The following is an 8199-nucleotide window of genomic DNA, read 5'->3' on the forward strand; positions in this document are numbered from 1 at the left end:
CTCCTTTGCCTTGGTATGCCTATTGGCGCTTTTCCACTGCACAGTACTGCACGGTACGGCGTGGTACAGCTCACTTTTGGGGGTTTTCCACTTGGTACAGTACCTGATACTTTTTTAGTACCGCATCGGTTAAGGTTCCAAGCGTACTGTATCGATACCAAAATGTGACGTGTTTACACACAGATCACTGATTGGGCAGAGAGAATCATTACCAGCGTCATTGGAATTGCAACACATGAATACACATTTTAATACGTAATATTGGCGTTATATGCTTTGTGACAGTAATATAGAGATTGAGACCCTAAACGCAATGCTAAATGCTACATTAGCTTACCCTTGTGCGCCGTCGAGCAAACCAAATGATCGTTGTCTGATCATTGCTGTAAGATTTCCCAAAGTCTCTGGTATTTTAGCAGTATTTTGTTTTGCTGCCATCCACCATCGATATGCTTCAGTACTCCTGTGTTCTGCGCGTGTTTATGTCGCGTTCACAACGATGCTACGGCAGTAGAGGCGGCGCAACTATGACGATAACTTTATAATCCCCACCCACTTTGAAGCGGTACTGAACTGCTGTGGAAAAGTAAACTCAGCCGAAGTGACAGTACAGACGTGCTCAAATTTGTTGGTACCCTTACAGGTAATGGAAGAGTGATGAAATTAAAAACTATTGTATCATGTATACTTGCATGCCTTTGGTATGTCATAGAATAAAGCAAAGATGCTGTGGAAAGAGATGAATTATTGATTATTCCACAAAGATATTCTAAAATGGCCCGGACACATTTGTTGGTACCCCCTTAGAAAAGATAATACATAATTGGATTACAGCGATATTTCAAACTAATTAGTTTCTTTAATTAGTATCACACATGTATCCAATCTTGTAATCAGTCATTCAGCCTATTTAAATGGAGAAAGTAGTCACTGTGCTGTTTGGTATCATTGTGTGCACCACACTGAACATGGACCAGAGAAAGCAAAGGATAGAGTTGTCTGAGGAGCTCAGAAAGAAAATAACAGACAAGCATGGTAAAGGTAAAGGCTACAAGACCGTCTCCAAGCAGCTCGATGTTCCTGTTACAACAGTTGCAAATATTATTAAGAAGTTTAAAGTCCATGGAACTGTAGCCAACCTCCCTGGGCGGGGCCGCAAGAGGAAAATCGCCCCCAGATTGAACAGAAGGATAGTGCAAATGGTACAAAAAGGATAACTGCCAAAGAGATACAAGCTGAACTCCAAGGTGAAGGTACGTCAGTTTCTGATCGCACCATCCGTCACTTTTTGAGCAAAAGTGGGCTCCATGGAAGAAGACCCAGGAGGAAGAAAAACATAAAGGATTTTGGAATTTGCTAAAATTCATATTGACAAGCCACAATCCTTCTGGGAGAATGTCCTATAGACAGATGAGTCAAAACTGGAGCTTCACATCAGTCACATCAGCTCTATGTTCACAGATGAAAAAATCAAGCTTTCAAAGAAGTGAACACCATACCTACAGTGAAACACTGAGGAGGCTCGGTTATGTTTCGGGGCTGCTTTGCTGCATCTGGCACAGGGTGTCTTGAATCTGTGCAGGGCACAATGAAATCTCACTATCACTATCAAGGCATTCTGGAGCGAAACGTACTGCCCAGTGTCAGAAAGCTCTGTCTCTGTCTCAGTCGCAGGTCATGGGTTCTACAACAGGATAATGACCCAAAACACAGCTAAAATCACCCAAGAATGGATAAGAACAAAACACTGGACTATTCTGAAGTGGCCTTCTATGAGTCCTGATCTGAATCCTATTGAACATCTATGGAAAGAGCTGAAACTTGCAGTCTGGAGAAGGCACCCATCAAACCTGAGACGGCTGGAGCAGTTTGCTCAGGAAGAGTGGGCCAAACTACCTGTTAACAGGTGCAGAAGACTCATTGAGAGCTATAGAAAACGTTTGCTTGCAGTGATCGCCTCTAAAGGTTGTGCAACAAAATATTAGGTTAGGGGTCCCATCATTTTTGCCCATGACATTTTCATTTGTTTTATTATTTACAATATTATGTTGAATAAAAAAATCAAAAGCAAACTCTGACTTCTATTAAATATGGAATAAACAATGGTGGATGCCAATTACTTTTGTCAGTTTCAAGGTATTTCAGAGAAAATTGTGCATTCTTTTTTTGTGGAGGGGTACCAACAAATTTGAGAACGTCTGTATATATACAAACCTTACATTTGCATCATATGTTTTGCAAGTGCCTGAAATTAACAGGAATTCGAATAACTCGAATAACTAAAATGATTATCAGTCCAAAAAAATGAAAAGGTGGACTTTCATGGAAGAAACCAGTTTGAGTTTTGCGATTACATTTGCTGTCTTTAATAATAAAAGTAATACATTTGTTCATAAATGCAAACAGACACAATTAGAGGGACATTTAGTCTTTCATGATTTGTAACTGCTTTATGGGAGTGATGTCATGCTGCTTTTTGAAGATTCTGGGAACAGTGATTGTGGCCTCATTCAAAACTAATGGCTGAGGACTCAGACAGTACTGAAACCTTGTCTGTGACCACAAAGCAAAACCCGCAACCCTGGCACACACTGACACAAATACACAGTTGGGAAAGCTTCACGAAAAGTTCATTGCAACTAAATCACTTTTTCATACTTTGAGTCTCCAGAGGTCTATTCTGTCTGTCAGTTTTTGTGGAAGGCGCCTTCTTAATGAAAATATTCTCTTGATTTCTCTCTGTCCTCTCATCATATAGACTCACACACTGTAGTCACTCAGATGAAAGTTCAGCCGTTCTTCTGGGACATTATGAACCAGACAGCTTTTCGTTTAAACTTCAAGATTTCATGCGCAATCTTCGGACACGGACCGTCAAATAACGTGTTCCCAATCCTTTACATCTCACACAGAACATACATATACAAAGTGTCAAGCATGTTATTACGAGACAGTCATAGATTTGCTTTGCAGAGACCTGTCTGATAGAATTGAGACCAGAGATGATTGCTCATAAACAGGCCTGCAGTTTTTATGTTTTTTAATAATTCATTTAATTTCATGTGCTGCCTGTATATTAACTACAACAAGCCCAAACCTGCCACACTCAAACACATCACAATAGGCTGTTGATACAGCAAAGCCGACTAAATGACTCATCTCTGTGTGTGTGTGTGTGTGTGTGTGCGTGTGTGCGTGCGTGCGTGCGTGCGTGCATGCGTGTGTGTGTGTGTGGGGGGGGGGCGGATGGGGGGGAGAGAACAAAGAGAGACAGATTAGATGCAGGTCTCTGTTTATGACCTACAGCACAGCAGGTTTTTGATTCTATGCCTGTCTGACTTATACATTTGCCAGCTGTACATACACACACACTCGTAGCCGTACATGCTTACATTCACACTCTTGCTTTTATCATGAGCCAGTATATTCTATAGTCAATTGAGCTGCATTTGCAGACACAACAGTTTTGACAATGATGCATTGAGTAGAAATTCAGTGATGTATGTATGTGTATCTGAGAGATCCGAGAGCGGAGATATCAGCCAATTCAATTTGCCAAGATGCATGGAAAATCTGCCAGGCTTGATTAAGCTCTCATATAAATTGCACAACAAGCAAAGCAGTCATGTTTGAGATCAATTAACCCCTGGAACACATGAAGAACTAATATAAACACAGAGAAGAACCAATACAGGCTGCTTGAAAAATTAGACTTACTGTACATACAAATTGACAAACAACAAATATAAGAGACCAGGGCGAGTTGTCACACTTTCTATGTAGTGAATATTTCTCAGGGTGAAGTTTTATTTTTGAAAGTCAATTTCTGTGTATGCCTATACCTTAAAGCAAATTTAATTACGTTCATATTATAAACAGATAGATATTTTTTGTGTAGTAAATTTACCCAAAAGCTATAGCAAAAATATGATATTAGACGTATCGTGTGGAGGATAAAACTCACAAAAAAATGTTATTTAAGTGAAGTTAGAAAAAACATACAGAACCACCGCTAGAGAAAATACAATTTGTGTAATTTCACTAAAAACTCTTCAGATGTGGCCCTTAAAACAGTTTCCCAGTGTGACAACTAGCCCCAGTGTCCTACACATACAAGTTGTTTCATCATACTCACACTCGGCTTTCTCTGTGTCACCGCTGTCGAACACACCAGTACACCAGTCATCTCAAGGAGAGCAAGCGGGAGGAGGAGAACAACAGACAAAGAAGTGAAAACCAAATACAAGCATCGTATTCAGAGGAAGAGGCAGAGGCAGAAAAGATGAGAAATAGGAAGATAGATTACATAGAAAGAGAGATGGAGAACTTTTATCTCTACCTTAAGGGGACTGACATGGCAGGGGCCCCAATGAGACAGCTCCTCCACTGTAGTCCATTTGTCTCCCTGTTCTAGTCTGTCTCTTAGGAACAAAATCAATATATCTAACCTTTTCAGCAGCCGGAGGCTTAGCGCACATGTACAAGCACTGACACACACTCTTCACCTCACCTTGCCACTGCTGAGTAAGATTTAGTAAATCACATATCACCTGCTGTTGTTCATCCAGAGACAAGAGGGCTAGATGGCACATATATGGCCAAACACACACACGCACGCACGCACACACGCACACATACATACATACAGACACTACGTGAAATATGAATATGAAAGAATGCATAAAAACACAGAGGCACAGTGCCATCTGTAGGCCACTATGAGAAATACAGCTTTTGCATGGGTAGTGATAGCATGACACAAGTCAAGTTTGGGTCAAGAAAGAGCAAACTGGCTTATCTTTATGATGTCTTTCTGTATCAGATATTTTATACACACATGAGGCTGTGTGTCTATTAATCATTGTTTCATGATACATCTGTATGTGATTGCCACGGCAACCCGGACAGCTGACAAAATCAGCAACATCCTTCATTATAATTCTTGGAGGAGAGAATACTAGAGACCTCTCAGCCTGACTGCTTGTGTCTGCCAGGCTACAAGTACACTACGAGGCCAAAGAGTTGAACCTTGGGAATCAATCATAAGTCTAGACTCTGAAATGAGGCCAAAATGAGACCAAATTGGCCATGTTGCTTGCAGCCGTGGCCCTGCAGTTAGCAGTCATCACATATGCTCTCAATCATCGTACCAAAAAAATTAAACAACTAGAAATGTCATAAGGACATCCAGTAAAGTTATTATGTGTACGTTAGGATGTATCCGTTTGAATAAAAAAAGGATTTGGGGAGGAATTAAAGTGGGTGGTGCCTAAATAAAAAGGCTTATTTTATTAATATTTAATTATATTGACCATTAAAAATGCATTTAACGTGTCACCAATGTACATTATCACCCCCCCATATTCACAAACATTTAAAGGGATAGCTCTCCCAAAAATGAAAATTGCATTGTTTTTGTGTCCATAGAAGTGAACAGCCAGAATTTGAAAACTATCCCTTTAAAATGATTCTTTGGCTCTGCACCTTCTTTTACGAAACTAAATGACAAGCGTGTGACTCCACAGTACTTGTGTGTCAGGTTTTGTCTACATTGTGTGGACAGAATGTCCATAAGGACTGTAAATCCTTGAAAACCAGTGAACCCCACAAAGGAAAAAGCTTCATAAACATTCATGACTACTTGTTTTTTTACAGTCATTATTTGTGCTTTTCATTCGAGTTATTCAGGCATGATGAGCACATCCTTAATATGTGGATTGATTAACTATTAGTATACTAAGAACTTGAAGCAAAACACTGCCACACATGACCGTTTTCCCTTGTTTTATCTTGGATATTATGTGCCGCTTTGCCTCCGCTGTCACTGAGGTAGCAGGTTTTTCAATATTAGTTCAGTGATAGCTCCCTGTAGCTATCCATTTTCATTCAATTCGGTGAGAAAAAAACACCTCCAGAGACATTAGCTACGGCTGAGTGAAATAATTCATCACAGCGAGCTCTTCAGATGCTCCGGCGTTTCGGCAAGCAACATTAATGTATTGTTCTCTAAACATGATACTCTCATTTCTCAAACAGCAGAACGCTGCTGCTCTGGGATAAACCTCCACGCCCTAAAACCTAATCTTGGGCAATATTAGAGAAATAGTTCTGCTCAACCAGGATCAGAAGAAACCGGGGGAGCGAGAGAGAGTGGCTGGCGTTTTCCTTAGGTGACGAGACACATCTGAAGGATTGAAAGCAGGCCTATTTTACTTTTATGTAAGAGGTCGTGTAGGTTGAGATTTGAGAGAATTAAAAACACCGTGACTTCATCAGTATTCTGCAAGAAAACACACAGATACACACAAATCCAGCCCAACAGAAACTATCGCTCTCAACACGCAAAACATTAGCATGCGCAAATAATTCCCGCCCTGTGGTGAACCTCTCCAGCGAGGGAAAATTGATGATCAAAATCATGGTTCCGTCACAATAACATCTGGCCCCCAAATGCGCTTTCAGATCTGTGTTTTTGAACCAAACCTCCTCACCTATGCCTCAAGGTGTCATTTAAAGAGGCAGAGTGTTAGTATATCCTGCACGTTTGGCTTGCGGCTCTCCACTAAAGAGCCGCCGGAGCGGAACATTCTGAATAAAGAAAGTCATTTAGTTGCATTTTGCTGCCGGACGGAAGAATAAGTGATTGCCCTGGGCTCCTCTCTGCTCGCTCTCAAAAACAAAGTCATAATTGAGGTCTTTGTAGGGGAGAACATTAGACTGTGAAACATTTATGCGCGTGTTCGCCTGCCGAATAATAATGCCGGCGGTGTTGTCTTTTTAATATTAAAAGTTTAACTTCCTTTAATACCAAATGCAATAATGAGATCTATGCGCTCTGTGAGAGACTTCTACAGTAGTATTTCATCTATCACTAACAATGTCAAATGTATAGGGGGCGTAGTAGAATTTAAAGGGATAGTTCATCCAAAAATGAAAATTCTGTCATCATTTACTCACGCTCATTTAATTTCATACCTGTAAAAATGACTTTGTTCCGAAAAAATTTTTTTCCTTCTATGGTAGTGGATGATGTCTCAGAACTGAACATTTCTAACATTCTTCCAAATATCTTTCTCTGTGTTCATTTGAACACAAAATAAATTAAATATAGGTTTGAATCAACTTGAGGGTGAGTAAATGATTACATTGAACAGATTTTTCATTTTTGGATGAACTATACCATTAAGATGCTGACTGTAAGCGTCGCTATTGGTGGGGGTAAATTAATGGACCAGAAACATCTACACATAAATGAATGTATGTCACAGTAGGGTGTACAGTATGGAGAAGGAAACGCTATCGTCATGAAGAGAGAAACGCGCACGCTGCTGTCATTTCTGCTGTATGTAAATATGGTAAAGAAAAGCTGAATTCTGCCTTCTCAGAATTAAAACCTTAAACCAAGAAGTCAGTGATAAATGGGGATGTTAAGAGAAAAGTAACAACTACAGGTTATACTGAGCGTCGAAAACCTTGTTTAAGGTTTATAAAAGGATAACCACAACAGTAGGGGAAAGCCTGCTGTGCTCTACTAAAACAGTCATTTTGAACAGTGAAATACTGTATATACTTGATTACAAAAAGGAATGTTGGTGGTCCCACGGTACATGGCATCAGATGGAATACCATTGTGTTTTACAATACACATTATATATGAAATGGTACTGAATTGATGATCAAAATAAAACATTTAATTACTTTAGAACAGGGGTCTCCAACCCTGCTCCTGGTGAGCTACTGCAGTGGCGCCCCCAGGATGTTTTTCATGGGGTGGCACAAAGGGGCCAGTACAAATCTGTTTTGGTTATTTTCTTAAGATTAGCCACCTTGGTGATGATATTATATGCTTCAGTAGATAAAATTGAAACATTGGTTGTCCTACACTGATACCTACAATAGACACACGATCACATGCGGCACACATAGCGTCCATAAGAAGCAATGATGTTTTTCACTTGGTCGCCTGAAGTTGCACCTAGGATTACGGTCAACGACGTGAGTCAAATTATCCAAACACTACGTCGTACATTGACAACTAAAAAAGGGAAGCGCTTCAGGCTATCCATTTCAAGCCCTATTAAAATATGAAAAAAACAACTATGTAAACTTTTACACTTACTCAAGGCTTGATCACAGAGGCACAATGCTCAGCCCGTAGCGCTGTGGGTTCGCTGAAATTTGAACGTTTCTTACTAAACA

General features: G+C 40.2%; 1 long non-coding RNA gene across 2 annotated transcripts in view; it reads right to left on the reverse strand.

Annotated features, from left to right (window-relative positions):
- LOC130563859 (uncharacterized) overlaps window positions 1-4554 on the reverse strand; it is a 66712-nt gene extending 62158 nt beyond the window's left edge. For both annotated transcript variants that reach the window (XR_008964168.1, XR_008964167.1), the window contains exons 1-2: window positions 4340-4554; window positions 4136-4186 (exon numbers count right to left, since the gene is read on the reverse strand). This is a non-coding gene — a long non-coding RNA (uncharacterized LOC130563859). The remainder of the gene's footprint in view (window positions 1-4135; window positions 4187-4339) is intronic.
- Between the last annotated feature and the right edge of the window lie 3645 nt (window positions 4555-8199).

The sequence above is a fragment of the Triplophysa rosa genome, linkage group LG13, assembly GCF_024868665.1.
Source record: "Triplophysa rosa linkage group LG13, Trosa_1v2, whole genome shotgun sequence".
Classification (NCBI taxonomy): Eukaryota; Metazoa; Chordata; class Actinopteri; order Cypriniformes; family Nemacheilidae; genus Triplophysa; species Triplophysa rosa.